Genomic DNA, 20,739 nt, shown 5'->3' with positions numbered 1-20,739 from the left:
TTTCAAGCAACAGGTCTGGGAACACTAGATGATTTCAGGGTTTCCCCCTAATCCTGCCGTGCTCCTCTATTAACCTGCTCTTTTGAGCAGGCGTGCAGGACACCAACAGGAAGGAAGTAGGGTCCAACTGTAAGTGTGCAGATTGGGTGTGATGATGTAAATTGGGACCAATCTGCAATTTTAATTGGAAGCCTGAGAGAGGGAGGAAATGGAAGCCCCATCAGACCAGATCTCCCAGGAGGCAGATTTAATTTTAAGCTTTCTTGTGGGCCAGGAGGAGCTGGAATCTCCTAGTCTCCCCCCTCCGCACTCCCAACCCTAACTGCAGACGGAAATCCCAACCCGCACCCCAATTTCCTCCATGGACCCCCGCATTCCTCTCAACTGACTGCCGAGGGCCATTCCCATGGGCCCCTGGCTGACTCGCACTCCTGTCCACCAACCAGGCAGTGAATCTGACTGGGTTCTGGCGGGAGTCTGTGTAGTGCTTAATACAGCTCATCATAGCCCTTTGGTACAACTGAGTGGCTTACTGGGCCACTTCACAGTGCAGTTAAGAGTCAACAACACGGATTGAGAGTCAAATATAGACCAGACCGAGTAAGGACAGCAGATTTCCTTCCCTCTAAAGGACATTAGTGAACCTGATGGGCTTTTTAATGACAATCCAGTAGCTTCATGGCCCCCCATTACTGATACTAGTTTTTTATTCCAGATTTACTTACTTAACTGAATTTAAATTCCCCAGCTGCTATGGTGGGATTTGAGCTCACATTCTGGATCATTAGTCCAGTCCTACTGGATTACTAGTCCAGTAACATAACCACTATGCTTCTGTACCTTATGGGGGTTAATCACCTCTGATAACTCCGAATCAGATATACCAGTCAATACACAGTCAAGTCATCGGGTGTCGACACTCCTTTATCATGAAGTGCACCAAAGCTGTTTCCAAAAATTACTTGCCAGCGTGCTATTAAATGACCAAGGAAATGGAACATGCAACCTATTCCTTCACGGCCGGTGTAAAGAGACGTGTATCCATCACTAGACTGGCTTCGAAAAGGGAAGTATGCCTCATCACTAGACTGTTAGGAAAATAAGACATGCACCCCATCACTAGAGTCAGGAAAACAGAATGTATATCCCATCCTTAGCCTCTTAGAGAAAAGTGTCATGTACCCCAATATTCGGAGAAAAGGCCAGGTACCCTAGCACTAAGAAAGAATATCATGCACCCCATCACTGGATCATTAGGAAGAAGGGTCCTGCATCTAATCAGTAGCAAAAAAGATCAGGTATTTCACCATTAAACTAGTAGGAAGAAGAAATCCATAATTTATCGCTAGATTATCATGAAAATGAATGTGTATAACATCACAAGACTTTGAAGGAACAATACACACCCCATCATTAGACTTTAGGAAAAAAGGATTTTGTAACCTATTATCGTCAGTGGGAAGGGTTGGTACCCCGTCAATTTCCTTTATCCTTAATGAAGAATCCCTACTTTAATGTGGGACCCTATTCACCTGCTTAAGAATTTGCAGAGAAGCTGAAGAAACTGGCAAATTTTGCATATTTGACGACAAGGGTTTGGCTCGTGTCAACAAGTGAAATAAAAGGATCATCGGGAAGTGTGGAATACTTCAGCGATTACATCAACATCTTGCAATGTATTGCTCAAGTGTTGCTAAATTGGCTTGACTTGAGAGGAGATCATCCGTGTTGCTAACTGAATAATGTCATAACTTGTCTTCCCATTTAGCTCGGCTGTTGCCATTGTCATAGCTCCTACTCAAATCATTTTAATTCCTGTGGTAATCACAGTGAATTTAAGTAACAAAAACAATGCAAGTCTGTAACATCATTTTAGAAGCTTTATATTAACTGCTTTAATATTAGAATTGTCTGTAATTTGAACTGGAATTTTTAGACATACTTATGTGGCAATTTGTGGCATCTTCTATGTATGTGAGTAATTAGCCACAATTTTCTGATTTGTAAAGGCCAATCCTTGAGCACAAAATGGTTGCTACTGATTGTAAATGGAGCAGAGATTCATCATGAAACATTTCTATCTGTGTTCCCTGTTATGTACATCTCCCATGGGGTGGGGTTGCTGGGGGGAATTAAGGGGCATAGGAAGCTCTCTCTGAAAAGTCAGGAATTTATTTAAATATTTTAATAAAATCCTGGTGATGTAATTTAGGCACATGTCTATCAATGAGTCATCTACCTGCCCAGAAAGAAACAGACACTCATGGTTGTGAAGCTGTGTACTGAAATTCTAAGATCACCATTGTGTGCTGCTGCACAGCTTTGCCCAGCGAGGAAGCATCATAATGGAGGGAGCAGGCTCTCAGCTACAACAAGGCTTTCATGAAGAGGAACAGGAGGAGGTTGAAGACACTGTAGAACAGAACTCAATTATCAGCCGCCCAGAGCAATTCTTAAAAAGGATACGCTCTCTTAATGTAGTATCCACATTTACAAGTTAACAGTGCAGTCTAGATCCTTCTATGCCATTCCTACCACGCCTTCACCTACAACGCTTTAAATCTTCCAGGGAAATCACAAATTTTTCACAGAAAGATAGGAATTGCTCAACAAGAAAAGTGAAAGTTCATCTCATTTATCTGCTACCAGACTGATAGTCACATGATCCAGCGATAACGGGGCTGTTGACTGATCATGGCAATCAGTCTTTATCGGTTAGTCTATAACTTACCCAGACACAAAGTGCAGAAAACTCTCAATGGTGAAGAGCTTTAGGAACCTGCTGCAGGTCATACAACTCCTACTACGTAGCCATCCTACCCTTACATATTTATGCCACATGTGGAGGTACTAGAGGGCACTGGCTAGAGCTTCTAGATGTGCTACAGTCCCCAGAAACCACACCACCATCTGTGACCATTTCAGTCATGCTATTGTTGTTGAGTCCTGTCTCACCAACTCCACTCATTGGACAGGGGTCCAAATGCCACCAGCAAAATCAGTAAAATTGTGCCACACGGCTCTAACAAATCCTCAAACCTGTCCACTCTTGAACTCCAGGATACTATAGTAGTAGTTTGAGCAACTGTAGGAGAACCACTGATTGTGCTTAGGTCTTCTGACATGGGAGGTCCCACTGTAGATATTCCACATTCTCCACCGTGGAATGCTGTTTTGCCAAATTATCATGCAAGTCAACGTGCAGAGAGCCAAAACAAAACTCTATCTGAGGGGCCATCTGGAGCACATTGTTTGGCACAGACCCCACAATGGTTTCATCAGCACTCAATGCTCAGAAAGCACTTTTCTTCCGAAAGCAGCTCCTATGAGGTATAGGCCACCAGGCCAGTCAGCCAAGATGGGATATAATTTGGTCCTCAGGGCAGCACGAACCTTCTTCTCTGCTCCGACTAATTTGTGCTGTGATTTGTACCCAGTATACCCTCTCTGGCTTACCCTTGCAAAGCCCTAAGGGAGAATATAGCTGAGTTTTGCTTTTGGCTGAGAGGTCAGTGGCGATGTATGCTGTGAAGCAGCTGGAAACTTAAGTCTGGTTCTGCATCCAGTAACACATCTAGAAAAGGAGATGAACAAGATAGGTTACAATAATACCTTTCTGAGCATCCTTCAACTATAGCTTTCAGTAGAAAGAGTGACATGATGAAATGTTTCATTACATGTTTTGTTGCCTATGATTGAATGAGAGAACAGGGTGAAAATTTCCTCCAACTGAATACCAGGAAGACAGAAACTATCATTTTCAGCTCCCACCATAAAATCCCCTCCCTTGCCACCAACTCAATTGCCCACTCAGTCAGGCTGAATCAGACCTTGCAAAACCTTGGTGGCCTGTTTGACCATGAGCTGAGTTTCATACTCCACATTTTAACCATCAGCAAGACGACCAACTTTGCAAAATTGCCTACCTATGTCCTGATTTCACCTCCACTGCCGTGGAAACCCTTACTCATGCTTGAGTCACATTGAGAATTGATGGCTTACAGTTTCTGCTTGACTTATGCCTGATCCAGCATAATTCCAGCGAATCAGAGCCGGAAACATTTCAGGAACATGATGATCGGCTCCCCACTCATCCTCAGCCCTCCCAGGATTTTCTGGTGGAAGTGATGTCAGGTGGGCCGGCATGTCGCAATGGGATATTGCAGAAGGGAATCTGTCATTTAACATATTTCCTGTTATTTGAGCCCGAGTAACACTGGGGACCGGAAACATCTCAATGGTTGGGGCACTGCAAAATGAAAAACCCATTCTAGCCTGTGCAATTTTTGATTTGCATTTTTGCCTTGAAGCTCAGAATTGTTGGGGAAAAACTAAAATCATAACACTTTTCCTTTATGTTGCAATAAACGCTTTTATATGAATTTAATAATTAATGCAAGGTAGATTAAATTGGAAGAAATTACATGTCATTCAGTTCATCCTTGCTTCCTCTTATCCCATCTGTGCATTCGTGATGAATAGAATACTACTTATGCATGAATAAGATTGATTCCAAACTAGGCAAGCTTTGTGTAAATCCAGATGCAGATGCCAATAGATAGATATCCTCTTTCCCATTCCCCCTTTCTTAACTCCATATGTACACTCCCCTCCTTGGTACTGAGGGTGAAATAGTTCAGATTATGGAAATCTCCACAGATGCCATCATTCACAAAGCTCGACTTACTTCTGTTGTACTTGGGTAATATACAGCCAACCAAATCGGAACTCAGTGATGCCATTGATTCCCTAGCCAGCGGAAAAGCCCCTGGGAAGGACAGCATTACCCCTGAAATAATCAAGAGTGCCAAGCCTGCTATACTCTCAGCACTACATGAACTGCTATGCCTGTGCTGGGACGAGGGAGCAGTACCCCAGGACATGCGCGATGCCAACATCATCACCCTCTATAAAAACAACGGTGACCGCGGTGACTGCAACAACTACCGTGGAATCTCCCTGCTCAGCATAGTGGGGAAAGTCTTTGCTCGAGTCGCTCTGAACAGGCTCCAGAAGCTGGCCGAGCGCGTCTACCCTGAGGCACAGTGTGGCTTTCGTGCAGAGAGATCGACTATTGACATGCTGTTCTCCCTTCGTCAGATACAGGAGAAATGCCGTGAACAACAGATGCCCCTCTACATTGCTTTCATTGATCTCACCAAAGCCTTTGACCTCGTCAGCAGACGTGGTCTCTTCAGACTACTAGAAAAGATCGGATGTCCACCAAAGCTACTAAGTATCATCACCTCATTCCATGACAATATGAAAGGCACAATTCAACATGGTGGCTCCTCATCAGAGCCCTTTCCTATCCTGAGTGGTGTGAAACAGGGCTGTGTTCTCGCACCCACACTTTTTGGGATTTTCTTCTCCCTGCTGCTTTCACATGCGTTCAAATCCTCTGAAGAAGGAATTTTCCTCCACACAAGATCAGGGGGCAGGTTGTTCAACCTTGCCCGTCTAAGAGCGAAGTCCAAAGTACGGAAAGTCCTCATCAGAGAACTCCTCTTTGCTGACGATGCTGCTTTAACATCTCACACTGAAGAATGCCTGCAGAGTCTCATCGACAGGTTTGCGTCTGCCTGCAATGAATTTGGCCTAACCATCAGCCTCAAGAAAACGAACATCATGGGGCAGGATGTCAGAAATGCTCCATCCATCAATATTGGCGACCACGCTCTGGAAGTGGTTCAAGAGTTCACCTACCTAGGCTCAACTATCACCAGTAACCTGTCTCTAGATGCAGAAATCAACAAGCGCATGGGTAAGGCTTCCACTGCTATGTCCAGACTGGCCAAGAGAGTGTGGGAAAATGGCGCACTGACACGGAACACAAAAGTCCGAGTGTATCAGGCCTGTGTCCTCAGTACCTTGCTCTACGGCAGCGAGGCCTGGACAACGTATGCCAGCCAAGAGCGACGTCTCAATTCATTCCATCTTCGCTGCCTTCGGAGAATACTTGGCATCAGGTGGCAGGACTATATCTCCAACACAGAAGTCCTTGAAGCGGCCAACACCCCCAGCTTATACACACTACTGAGTCAGCGGCGCTTGAGATGGCTTGGCCATGTGAGCCGCATGGAAGATGGCAGGATCCCCAAAGACACATTGTACAGCGAGCTCGCCACTGGTATCAGACCCACCGGCCGTCCATGTCTCCGTTATAAAGACGTCTGCAAACGCGACATGAAATCGTGTGACATTGATCACAAGTCGTGGGAGTCAGTTGCCAGCATTCGCCAGAGCTGGCGGGCAGCCATAAAGACAGGGCTAAATTGTGGCGAGTCGAAGAGACTTAGTAGTTGGCAGGAAAAAAGACAGAGGCGCAAGGGGAGAGCCAACTGTGCAACAGCCCCAACAAACAAATTTCTCTGCAGCACCTGTGGAAGAGCCTGTCACTCCAGAATTGGCCTTTATAGCCACTCCAGGCGCTGCTTCACAAACCACTGACCACCTCCAGGCGCGTATCCATTGTCTCTCGAGATAAGGAGGCCCAAAAGAAAAGAAAAAGAAAGAACTTGGGTAATACTTAAGGGGACAACCCCTCCCCAGAGACTTTGGCTTGCTTTATTCCCCCAGAGACACTGAGGGTAAAATACAAGTGAAAACTGGGATTCAGATTCATGTTTTTTCATCAGCTGCCCAGCACGCTAACATTTTTACCATACTTCCTTCCCTAAAGCAGTGGCTCTTAAACTTTTGCATCCGCAGATCACTTAAGCGGGACAAAATACCCTGCGGACCACCTACCAGTCCTACTCCACCCGCTTCCACTTGCTACAGCAAATAAACTCATCAGAATTAATGGGAAGAATGACACTGCTTTTGATGAGGCACCAATGCGGTGATGTCTGGTTCCAAGCTGGAGAGCTTCAATCTCGGGTCAGGCTCCACATTCAGCCAGTTCCTCCTCCTCATCTCCGGCCCCACAAGTGTTGAAAATCCGATCTTGCAGTTGTATGTTGCAGCAGTATCATACCTCTTGCTTGTAAAACTACATTGTTGTTGCTCACTCTAATGACAATGCGGGAGACAGCCTGGTTGTGTGACGCCATGCGAGTGGGGAGGATGAGGCTTGTTCTCTTGTATGGCCTCGGCCATGGCATTGCACATCAGTGACTTGCATTTTTGGCCAGCCTGCGGACCACTGGAGGATACTCTTGGACCACCCCACACTTTGAGAACCACTGGCCTAAAGTGGAATGTGGCACTGACATTTAGTTTGGTGCTTGGAAATACTGTCCTCTAATCTGGAATCTTTAAATGAAGGGGTTTAGCTGCCTTTAAACTTTTTCAACTGTTTGGAAAGGTTAGGAAAAGATCTGTTGTTGCACTTTCATAGTACAGGGCCCAGAACATATGAAAGTCGACTGTCTGGCTCAAAGTTTCACTGAACAGCAATTTACAGCTCAACAGGAATTTACAGCTACAAATATTCAAAATTAATCTTGTGGGTGAAAATAGAAAATTGCTTGTGGCTTTCTTTATTGTTTTAGTTCGTCATTACCCGACTGTCATATTAAATAAGCAGGAATTCATATATGTCTGTTTATTTTATTGTAAAATGTTCTGATTCGTGGGAAATTCCCCAGTGGTAGACAGTACTCCAGGGTAAGGAGGATGCTACAGGTACAGAATGTTTCAGGGAGGATTAATAATGGTTTCATCCCATTGAGACTTCCCTGGTCGTGCCTAGATTAGATGCAGACATTGGGAAAGTGCAATCTTTTGAACGTTTTGTGGGTTTGATCTGTTCCCTTGAAACTGAACTGTCTAAGGTTCCAGATCCCTGCAGGGTATTCTGCAATCATGTACCTTTCAGGGTGTTGTCAGATGCTTTTGCATCCCACTGCAGGTAAAGTTAGATGTTTAATTTTATTAACTCTGTTGCTCAAACCAGGGCTGGAAATGATAAATCAGATAGATAGGTAGATATAGCTAGGTAGATAGATGATAGACAGACAGACAGATAGGTAGATATAGATAGCTTGATAGGTGGACAGACAGACAAGGCAGACAGGTATATATAAACAAAAGTAGAATAGTAATTTTATATTTTATTGGTACCTAGCAAAATGCTAATCAGTTCCATTTTCATATACTAATGGATGTTAATGCTCCCTAGTGCAACTTCCTGTCTTTTCAGGATGGGATCACACTGTGCATTTTGCTTGCTGATCTGGAGCTGGTTGACAGTACACCACAGGGTGGACATTCTTGTGTAAATCAGAGCAGGATGACAGCAAGAGACCTGACTCACTTTGATGGCCAGGCCTCATTTAAATCATGGGTGAGCTGCCCATGTATTAACAGCATTGATTGACAGCTCGCTGCTTAGGAGGGTGGGATTTCCAGTGGACCCAATGCCTATTTAAAGTAAGCTTGTGCCTCTTAAAGTGCATTACATTTTTGGTGAGATTTCTTTGAACTTTCTGTGATCACCACCTTTGGCTAGGACTCCCAGGTTCAGTGATGCAGCGGTGGAGGCTTTCAGATGGAGCTTCTTTCCTACACCTGTCAGAAGGGTGTCCACGCAGGCACTGCCGTCATACAGAATGATGGTGGCTGAGAATTGCAACTCCAGGAGGATTAACGCCAGGATGTGGGTGTGGTGCCAGAAGGAGTTGAATGACCTTGCTCTCAGGATGAGGCCTTGCCACAGCACTTCCCCATCCCACTCCAAACACCTCCCTCCCCTGCTCCATGTGCTTTTATTTTAATCTAGCTAGTCTCACTAATGGTGCCATGACACTAGCACCAATTGTCATTAAAAACCATCTGGTTCACCAATGAACTTTAGGGAAGGAAATCTGCCATCCTTACCTGGTCTGGCCTATATGTGACTCCAGACCCACAGCAATGAGGTTGACTCTTAACTGCCCTCTGAAATGGCCTAGCAATTAGGGATGGGTAACAAATGTTGGCCTTACCAGTGATGCCCACATTCGATGAAAGAATAAAAAAAAAATCACAAAGCACATTGCAACAGCCCTCCTTCTCATTCACATCTCACACTCATTTGCCATAGAACAGGTACAAACAGCGTTCTGTTCTTACATTGCAACAACCGAAAAGCATTTCACTCATTCGGCAACTGCTTTCACTTTCACATTGGAGCCACTTTGCCTCACTTTACCACCTCCCCGTCAAAGCTCGCAACCTGCTGCTTTCTCAGCTGGCTCACTTGTGAAGCTGCCGCACAGATTTACGCAACTCTTACACAAGAACCACATACGCACTCACTACCATTCTTCCTGCGGGACAAGTGGGCTCACAGCTTAAGGGGGAAGGTCCAAGAATAAGCGAGGGCCAACCTCCATACAAACCCTTGCTCGGATAGAAGAGGAAGCCTTGGAGATCAATGGGGCAGGCAGCAGGAGAAGCAACGGAGATGGCAAGGCTGTAGGCCAAGTATAGCAGGCTGTCTGCCTATTTCTCTCACCATTTCCTTTTCCTCAAATCATATATACCGGCAGCCTGGCAACCTGATGCTTCATTGTGCTGCCAATCATAAGCACATAAGAAATAGGAGTAGGGGTATACCATACAGCTCCTCGAATCTGCTCTGCCAGTCAATAAGATCATGGCTGATCTTCTACCTCATTTCCCGCCATCTCCCTTGCTTCCTTAGAGCCCAAAAATCTATTGATTGCAGCCTTGAATATACTCAATGACTGAGAATCCACAGCCCTCGCGGGTAGAGAATTCCAAAGATTCACAACCTTCTAAGTGAAGAAATTTCTCCTCATCTCAGTCCTAAATGGCTGACCCTTTATCCTGAGACTAAGACTCTAGTTCTAGACTCTCCAGCCTCAGCCACAGTCTCAGCATCTACCCTATCAAGCCCTCTAAGAATTTATATGTTTCTAAGATCATCTCTCATTTTTCTAAACTCCATAGAATATAGATCCAGCATACTCAATCTCTCCTCAAACAACAATTCTCTCATTACCTTCTACAATTGACCCACAGAACTCTTACAGTTTTCTCTCAAGCACATCAGTAGTCCCATGGAGGTGACACAATGGCCACTTGTTCCTTTCTCTGTTGAGTTGACACCCCTAGAGGAAATGTCTAGAGTGATCCAGGAAATGGAGTCATTGTTTCAATACCCCTATGGACTACTTGGTGACCACTCTGGATGAACTGGGACTACTGCTGTGTCTAATCTCTGCTGGTGTACATGATTTTTGGAACAGGGTCATCAGCCTGTAGTGGTTACCCCTTGTCTCCCAGCAGCCAGTCTGGGACATGTTGCTCCTGGCTGGATTGTAGGCATCGTGAAAGTGGCTGGAAAGCAGGGACACACCTACATGAACTGTGGTAACAGCTAGATGTTAAGGGGATGAAACATTTGTGATTCAAGAAGGTGCCCTGTGTGTTGGAAGGAATCCTGATGGCCTTGTCTGTGCCAGCGATGGCACCTTGTTCTTTTAGGAATGGTTGCAATAGCTGTAAAAACACACAGCTGTCTCCTGATGTCTATGGGAACACAGTGAAATCATTGACCCTGACAGTGTGTCTGTGGCCTGCTTTATGAGAATGCACTGCGGCCCGGCTGATGATGCATTTCTCCAGCTGCAGCCTGAAGTGACACCAATGGATGGAAATTCAGGGCTGCAGTGGCCTTAACTGTGATGATATATTGCAGTCCTGTGGATGTCTGCAACTGCCTGTTGTGAACAGTGTAATCTAATCCTACACTGCTCCTCACTGGTGTTCAGGTTGTTCAGTGTGGGCATGTAGAACTATGGGCAGGGTAATGCTATCTGTGAGCAGCTCTCCTCCTCCTGGACTCAATGCAGGGTTAAATGACACTCCCTGAAGCTCCATCACTTTTTGCTGCTCCTCCTGTTCATGCAGCCAGTTAAAGGGTGGTCAATATAACTCCCATTTTCCAGTAGTGCCAGTATCCCTCTCTTGGAATAGCAAAATGTTTCTTAAAGAGCACAATGTTAGCCAGAAAACGATCTTAGTAAAGTGCCTTCTTCTCTCCAGCTAGATACCACGGGTTTGACTAATTGCAGGAGACTGCCCCTTTAAGTACTACCAGAGATGCTTGCTTTTCACCTGTACTATCCAGAATTGCTGGGTGGGTCCTGCAGCTAGTATTCACCACCCTCACTGGATGCATTGGGCTCCTATTGACATCATAGGATTCTGATTTGCAATTTTAATGAGGCTCCAGCCCGCTTTAGGCAGCTGTTCTGACTGCCTATGTTGAGACCCTGGTGAAAATGGCAGAGTGGGTTGGAGACATGAGCGGACTTTGAATTTTGTGCTCTGAATTTTTATAGCACCACTGCCCCAATCCCAGCAGAGAACAGGAACGAAAATCAGCCCTTCCAAGTGCAAAAGGACAGAAGCAGTTTTGTCTGATTTCCATATATTATTTTACAGATTTTTCAGTAGCGTTTTAGTGCTGGTTTTTGTTTGTTTCTCTTGGCACCAGAACAGGTGAGGAATATTTGTGTAGAAGTAAAAGTAACCAAATATTGTCTTCAAAGTTACCACAAAACAGACTATAATTGAAGCATTTACAAGTGTTCAGCAGAACAGGAAGAGCATCGAAGATGAGGGGATATGAAAAGGGGCTCTTACAATACAAACGTTCATTGCAGCTTAGGGAGTGCCAAGACATGTAACTGCAAGGTACAGACTGCCATGCCAGTTGGCAAGCCCAGTTAAAATTAATGATAGGGATGTTTTTAAAGTAGAAAATGGAATATTTCATGGATGAAATAGTACATGATGAAAGATGGCCAAGGAGGTTACTCGAGATGGGCAGCCTGCACCTGTTATCATACAACTAAATGAATCTACAGACCTCTGCATCCCTACCTGGCAACTGACCAAGAGAAATTGGTTTCATTGGCTCTTGGTCAGCATGGAGGCATATGTGGAGGTGAGCCATCTACTGCAAGGACACCTGCACCAAATCTGCATCACAGGTTTGGCACTGCCTGGGTTGCAAAGATCACCGCTCTCCTCAACCTTTTTCACCTTGGCTCCTTCCAGGCTAATATAGGGATCACCTGCAATATTGGCCAATGTGGTGCCCAAACATGCACCAAACATGTGGCTGGCGCATTGGTCAACACCACTAGCATGGCCATCTCCTTTCCCACTGAATAGTAACAGTGGCCAATTTCACCAGACTTCTGCAGTTCCCAAAGCTGATGGGTAACATGATGGCAGTGACATGGCCATCTGGGCAGCAGACTTGTGCTGCTTCTCGGGCACCGCTGCTTGCACCTCTTCACTCGTGCCCCCAAAGCTACCTCTTCAAGTTGTAGCCTCCGGCTGCTTGCAAAATTTGGGCACAGGCTTCTGTGAGGTTGACAGCACTGGCACGCTGTTCTTCCAGACCTATAACAGAAAAGGAATAAATGTTAGAATGCTGGCTTCATGACAAATCTTCAAACGGTGTTTGCATTTTAAGATACGGAGCTGGATTTTACCAATCCCACAAAGGGGGGTGGTGCAGAATATGAGTCCGACAGCGGCCCACCACGGAGGCCGATGCCGGGAGGGCCAGACCCGAACCTTCCGGCAGCAGCGAGTTTCCCTGGCAGATCCCACCCACCCGCGCTCCCCCCCCTCCCCCCACCATTGGGAGAGGGGACCTGAATTTCAATATTTAAATCAATGAAATGAATACATTTAAATAAACTTACTTTCCATCTTCTGGGTTCGTCACGATCCTCAGTGCAGTGGCTGTCACACCCGCGCCTTCAATTCCCCGTCAGCAGAAAGCCAGCGTAACACTGGTGGGGAGTGAGGAGGAGGTAAGATTTTTAGTGCGGGTGGGGTGGGGAATGGGGGTCATATAAACATAATGGGTGTTGGGGATGGTGGAAGGGGAGAACTTTAAACTTTGTGCAGTCTGATTTAAAAGGTAAGTGTATTGCGGGGGTGGGGAAAGGGCAAATAGTTAATGTAATTGTCATTGGGTGGGGTGGGAAAGGGGTGTTAGAAATTTATTTGATACATTTTGGGGGGGTGTATCTTTAAAAATTTAAATCTGCTGGCAGGGCTATCTGCCCTTTAAAGATGGTGCCAGCGCCTGCGCACAGGCAGCTGATGTCATTGCTGGTGACGCGCAGCACGTCCCCCCTCGTGATTTGGGGGGGGAGGGTGGGTCGCTCTGGCTATTTAAATGACAGATTGTAGCCACTCTTCGGCATGAGGCCTGTACGTGTGGGCCGTCAATTTTTACACTCACCACCGAGATTGGCGATGGGCTCTTAAAATCCAGCCCACTGTGTGTGATCTTTGTGTGGTTATACTTATGTGTTCATAAATGAGAAAGGGGACAAGACATAACAAGAGGAAGATGCCACTTTTTATCAAGGTGGGTGAATGGAGTTAAGATACAGATCAACCATGATCTCATTAAATGGCGGAACAGGTTAGAGGGGCTCCACGCCTACTTTTGTTCTTATATTCCTGTGTTCCTATTCCCTGAGCTTGTGAAAGGTCCTCTGGTTTAACCTTCCTCAACCCCCTCAATACTCTTTAAGCAACGATGCCAAAGGTGACCTTCTCAAAGGGAGTGAAAGGTTTCTCATTACTGGGTTATCTTCCAATTGGGTTTTTTCCTTTGTATTATGTGCGGTGGCACAGTGGCGCAGTGGTTAGCACCGCAGCCTCACAGCTCCAGTGACCCGGGTTCAATTCTGGGTACTGCCTGTGTGGAGTTTGCAAGTTCTCCCTGTGTCTGCGTGGGTTTCCTCTGGGTGCTCCAGTTTCCTCCCACAGCCAAAAAGACTTGCAGGTTGATAGGTAAATTGGCCATTATAAATTAGAGTAATTAGAACATTACAGCGCAGTACAGGCCCTTCGGCCCTCGATGTTGCGCCGACCTGTGAAACCATCTGACCTACACTATTCCATTTTCATCCATATGTCTATCCAATGACCACTTAAATGCCCTTAAAGTTGGCGAGTCTACTACTGTTGCAGGCAGGGCGTTCCACGCCCCTACTACTCTCTGAGTAAAGAAACTACCTCTGACATCTGTCCTATATCTATCACCCCTCAACTTAAAGCTATGTCCCCTCGTGTTTGCCATCACCATCCGAGGAAAAAGGCTCTCACTATCCACCCTGTCCAACCCTCTGATTATCTTATATGACTCTATTAAGTCACCTCTCCTCCTCCTTCTCTCCAACGAAAACAACCTCAAGTCCCTCAGCCTTTCCTCGTAAGACCTTCCCTCCATACCAGGCAACATCCTAGTAAATCTCCTCTGCACCCTTTCCAAAGCTTCCACATCCTTCCTATAATGCGGTAACCAGAACTGCACGCAATACTCCAGGTGCGGCCTCACCAGAGTTTTGTACAGCTGCAGCATGACCTCGTGGCTCCGAAACTCGATCCCCCTACTAATAAAAGCTAACACACCATATGCCTTCTTAACAGCCCTATTAACCTGGGTGGCAACTTTCAGGGATTTATGTACCTGGAAACCAAGATCTCTCTGCTCATCTACACTACCAAGAATCCTCCCATTAGCCCAGTACTCTGCATTCCTGTTACTCCTTCCAAAGTGAATCACCTCACACTTTTCCGCATTAAACTCCATTTGCCATCTCTCAGCCCAGCTCTGCAGCCTATCTATGTCCCTCTGTACCCTACAACATCCTTCGGCACTATCCACAACTCCACCGACCTTCGTGTCATCCGCAAATTTACTAACCCACCCTTCTACACCCTCATCCAGATCATTTATAAAAATGACAAACGGCAGTGGCCCCAAAACAGATCCTTGCGGTACACCACTAGTAACTAAACTCCAGGATGAACATTTGCCATCAACCACCACCCTCTGTCTTCTTTCAGCTAGCCAATTTCTGATCCAAAGCTCGAAATCACCTTCAACCCCATACTTCCGTATTTTCTGCAATAGCCTACCGTGGGGAACCTTATCAAACGCCTTACTGAAATCCATATACAGCACATCCACTGCTTTACCCTCATCCACCTGTTTGGTCACCTTCTCAAAAAACTCAATAAGGTTTGTGAGGCACGACCTCCCCTTCACAAAACCGTGCTGACTATCTCTAATGAACTTATTCTTTTCAAGATGATTATAAATCCTATCTCTTTTAACCTTTTCCAACAGTTTACCCACAACCGAAGTAAGGCTCACAGGTCTATAATTACCAGGGCTGTCTCTACTCCCCTTCTTGAACAAGGGGACAACATTTGCTATCCTCCAGTCTTCCGGCACTATTCCTGTCGATAATGACGACATAAAGATCAAGGACAAAGGCTCTGCAATCTCCTCCCTGGCTTCCCAGAGAATCCGAGGATAAATCCCATCTGGCCCAGGGGACTTATCTATTTTCACACTTTCCAAAATTGCTAACACCTCCTTCTTGTGAACCTCAATCCCATCTAGCCTAGTAGTCTGAATCTCAGTATTCTCCTCGACAACATTTTCTTTCTCTACTGTAAATACTGATGAAAAATATTCAGTTAACGCTTCCCCTATCTCCTCTGATTCCACACACAACTTCCCACTACTATCCTTGATTGGCCCTAATCTAACTCTAGTCATTCTTTTATTCCTGATATACCTATAGAAAGCCTTAGGGTTTTCCTTGATCCTATCCGCCAATGACTTCTCGTGTCCTCTCCTTGCTCTTCTTAGCTCTCCCTTTAGATCCTTCCTGGCTAGCTTGTAACTCTCAAGCGCCCTAACTGAGCATTCACGTCTCATCCTAACATCAGCCTTCTTCTTCCTCTTGACAAGCGCTTCAACTTCTTTAGTAAACCACGGCTCCCTCGCTCGACAACTTCAAACAACAATTCGATTGGTGGTTTTATAATGTTGGCCTGCTGTTGAAATGCAAGTTTTTCCATTAGTCCAGTGAACAGAACTTTTTTTTTCATTGCTATGCATTTATCCTATGGGATATTTGAATCAATCACCAGCCAAATATTGGCTATTTAAGCCAATCATTGTTTTTTTGCCCAATCGAGCATTGGGTGCTTTATCTTATGGAAGCATTAAATTGCCCCTAGTATAGGTAGGTGGTGGGGGAATATAGGGACAGGTGAGGATGTGGTAGGAATATGGGATTAGTGTAGGATTAGTATAAATGGGTGGTTAATGGTTGGCACAGACTCGGTGGGCCGAAGGGCCTGTTTCAGTTCTGTATCTCTAAATCTAAATGTGCCACCTTGTTCAAAGGCAGGAAAAAAAGTCAGCTTGAGATATGGTAAGTTGAAGGAGCACATGCACAGTGGTGGATATGTACCCAATCTGCAGCCCAACCTGTGTGCCAGTACCTGACAATACATCATACGGTGTTCTGTTATAATCATTTGTTGTATGAAACCCTCAGAAGACATTGGTGTGCCAGTTGTAATTTGGATCCTGCTGGACCCCATGTACCCTGCTGGGCTGCAGATAATATGGTAAGCAATGGTAAGGTATAACTTTGCGAGGGCTTGGCACGGGCCAGCACTAAATGCGGGGCAGGTAGATAGATGACATTTTGCAGGATGTGTATTTCAGTTTTAGGGACCATTGTGTAAATAAAAAGAAACAACTTCCATTTATATAGCACCTGCTTGTCCTTATAATAGCCCAAAGCAATTCACAATTAATGGATCACTTTTGATGTGTTGTCTCTGTTGTCATGTAAACAATCATGGCAACCAATTGGCAATTAGAAGGCTCCCACAAACAACCAATGAGCAATGATTAGTTAACATGCCCATGGTGGTAATGGTTGAGGAATAAATGCTCCCTGCTCTTCTTTGAATTGTGCTATGTGATAGAGACTAGGTTTATCTTCTTATCGTGGATAATCCTGCAATGGGGCTTGAACTCCTGATCACTGATTCAAAGGCAAGAATGCTCCAACAGTGTATTTGCTAAGTAAGTTGATCCCAATGATCGCTGCAGTGCTGCTTGCTACAATTGGCCTTAATTCCCGCGAGCCAGTGTTACTGCTGTCGATGTGTGAGAGCACAGAATGCTTTCCAAACTTACATTATTTAGAGAATGGAAATGATCAGCTGCAAGTAAATCTCGTAGTTCAGATGACGTTTAAAATCCAATTTCACTTTGATTTAGATTTAGATTTAGAGATACAGCACTGAAACAGGCCCTTCGGCCCACCGAGTCTGTGCCGACCATTAACCACCCATTTATACTAATCCTACATTAACCCCATATTCCTACCACATCCTCACCTGTCCCTATATTCCCCTACCACCTACCTATACTAGTGACAATTTATAATGGCCAATTCACCTATCAGCCTGCAAGTCTTTTTTTGGCTGTGGGAGGAAACCAGAGCACCCGGAGGAAACCCACGCAGACACAGGGAGAACTTGCAAACTCCACACAGGCAGTACCCAGAATTGAACCCGGGTCACTGGAACTGTGAGGCTGCGGTGCTAACCACTTTGATTTTATGATTATAACATCATAAAAATTCCTTGATAAAATTGCAGTAATTTATCTTGCTCTCAGCTACTCATATAACCATAGAATGATGCAGCACAGAATGAGGCCCATCGTGTCTGTGCTAGCTCTTTGAAAGAGTTATTTAATTAGTCAAATTCCCTTACCCTTTCCCCATGGCCCTGCAACTTTCTTGCCTTCAAATGGGCCATTTGGAGTATCGATAATAATAATAGCATTAGTAGTATTAACAATAATGTTAATCTAAAGTTCTTGTTAGTAGTATTAAACTAAAGTACTTATTTTATAATTGTGTGCATATTTTATTTGTCATTTATATGTCTTGGGATAAGCTTATAATCAGATATTAGCCTCCGAGCACTTACAAGATAATTGAAATTAACTTTTGTAGTATTTTACAACCTGTGACGCATACAGGTGTGTCGCTAATGTGTGTGTATGCATGTTTCTAGACATAAATTAATATTTTACAGCATGCTACTATCATCTACAGGCTACACAATGCACAGTGAGCTTTTTTCAAGTATTTTCTGGTCAAGGACCACTGCTTTTCTTGATCTATATTAATGACTTAGACTTGGGTATACAGAGCACAGTTTCAAAATTTGCAGATGACACAAAACTTGGAAGTATTGTGAACTGTAAGGAGGATAGGGATAGGCTTCAATGGGACATAGACAGGGTGGCGGAGTGGGTGGATACGTGGCAGATGGAATTTAATGCAGAGAAGTGTGAAGTGATACATTTTGTTCAAAAGGAGAGTCAATATATAATAAAGGATACAATTCTAAAGGGGGTACAGGAGCAGAGGGACCTGGGGGTATATGTACACAGATCGTTGAAGGTGACAGGGCAGGTTGAGAAAGTGGTTAATAAGGCATATGGGATCCTGGGCTTTATAAATAGAGGCAGAGATTATAAATGCAAGGAAGTTATAGTGAATCTTTATAAAACGCTGGTACAGCCTCAACTGGAGAACTGTGTCCAATTCTGGGCCTCAAACTTTAGGAAGGATGTGAAGGCATTAGAGATGGCAGAGAAATGATTTTGAGAATAGTTCCAGGGATGCGTGACTTCACTTACGTGGATAGATTGGAGAAGCTGGGGCTGTTCTCCCTGGAGAAAACAAGGTTGTGAGGAGTGTGGACAGCATCGATAGGGAGAAACTGTTCCCATTGATGGAAAGGTTGAGATTCACAAGACACTGATTTAAGGTGATTGGCAAAAGAACCAAAGGTGTCATGAGGATAAACATGTTTACGCAGCGAGTGGCTAAGATCTGGAATGCAATCCATGAGAGTGTGGTGGAGGTAGATTCAGTTGAGGCTTTCAGAAGAGAATTGGATAATCACCTGAAGAGAAAAAATTTACAAGGCTATGGGAAAGGTCAGGGGAGTGGGACTAGCTGAGTTCCCCTTGCAGAGAGCCAGCACAGACACAATGGGCTGAATGGCCTCCTTCTGTGCTGTAGTTATTCTATGATTCTAAGATGTGAGATTAGATTCACATGGACGCTGCCGACACCCAGCTTGACCTCTCTGCCAACTCTCTCGACTCCTTCACTACACTATATATGTTGTGTTGTTTTTCTCCTTCCAGGGGCTTGTTTGAAATTCAGTTCCATGGGCGCTGGTAGACTTCCAACATCTTCCCCAAGCTGTTATTGTTCAGATGTGACCTAGACCGTGACTGCTATTACAGCTGAGATCCCTATCCTGTGCTTAGCCAACATCTCTACACACACATGCACGCAAACACACACCTTCCTGCAGGGGCTACTGGAGAGCAATCAGGCAACTTCATAGTCAAAGGAGAGCTGAAGTCAGTCAACTAAACACCCTTGTAAGCCCCAAACGATACCAGCTAACACAACAATTGGATATATACTGAAAGGAAAGATTTGTAGGTCTATGGAGAAAAAAACAACAGAGTGGACTGATTGAATAGTTCTTTCAAAGAATTGGCACAGCTACGATGGGCCAAAGGGCCTCCTTCTGTACTGTATAATTCTAACACAGGACTAAATCTGGGCACCCTTTTAGAATGCAAAAGAAAAATTATCTGGATGCTGGAAATCTAAAATATAAAGAGAAAATGCTGGAAACACTCAGCAAGTCAGGCAGCATCTGTGGAGAGCGAAACAGAGTTAATGGGCTGGATTTGCGAGCCCTCTGCAGACGGGCTGGGAGGTAGGAGGGCTGGTAAACTGGCAGCAGAAGGCGTCTGGAGGGGACTCGATGTCTTCCCACTGCCATGGGATACTACCAGCAGCGGGAACCTCAGTGGCATGCCGCCCACTGGATAACCAATTAAGCCAATTAAGTGCCCAGTTAAGGGTCACTTCCCGATCCCGCTGGCATTTTATTGGCATCGGGAGGCATCGCCACCACCTGGGGAGACTGTCAGGTAAACCCTGGTGGCCTCCCAGTGGGTTCCTTGGGGGGGGGGGGTGGGGGGTTGGTTGCGGGACTTCCTTTACGGCCACTCCATGGACTACGAAGGGGCCCCCTTGGGGGCAATGGCCGCCCTGTGGCTATAATGCCACCGATGGAGGGTTCACCTCTCCAATTGCTGGGACTACCTGCCTGCATGGCCCATAGTGATACAGAAAAAAAACTAACCTTGTCTTCGAGGGCACCTCAGCACGGAGGTGCCCTCTCCTTCCTGCAGCCTCTGCAACGGCCACCCCTAGCATTGGTGGCACCAAGGCTGCTGGCACGCAGGGCTACCTACCTGGTGAGAAAATTCTGGATGATATTTCAGTTTGATGGCCTTTTGTGAGAACGGGAAAAAGTTAGAGATATAACAGTTTTTAAGCAGGGACAGAGGCAGGGAAGGGAGGTAAGAGCAAAAGGGAAGGTCTGTGGTAGGATGGAAGGCAGGGGAAACTAAATGACAAATGGCATGAAGATGATGTAAGGCAAAAGCGGATGGTAACAGGACAAGTAAAGAAACAGAAAGAGGAGGTGTAAATGGCAACAGCAGAACCACTACCAGCACCTGCTGTCCAAACAAATGATGGCGATGGTTATAATCTGAAACTGTTGAACTCGATGTTGAGTCCAGAAGGCTGTAAAGTGCCTGATCGAAAGATGAACTGCTATTCTTCAAACTGTTGGTATATGTGGTACAATTCTACACTAGTGCACTTATTAACTGAGTCATCGATTAAGATTTTCAAATGAAATAGCATTGAGGTGGTTGATAGACCTTGTTATAATCCCTCTGCCCCCCAACAGCAGTGAAACACTAGATCCCATTATCATCTTTAATAATATGAATAGAATCAAAGT

The sequence above is a fragment of the Heterodontus francisci genome, chromosome 13, assembly GCF_036365525.1.
Source record: "Heterodontus francisci isolate sHetFra1 chromosome 13, sHetFra1.hap1, whole genome shotgun sequence".
NCBI lineage: Eukaryota > Metazoa > Chordata > Chondrichthyes > Heterodontiformes > Heterodontidae > Heterodontus > Heterodontus francisci.
This window is presented reverse-complemented; position numbering follows the sequence as displayed.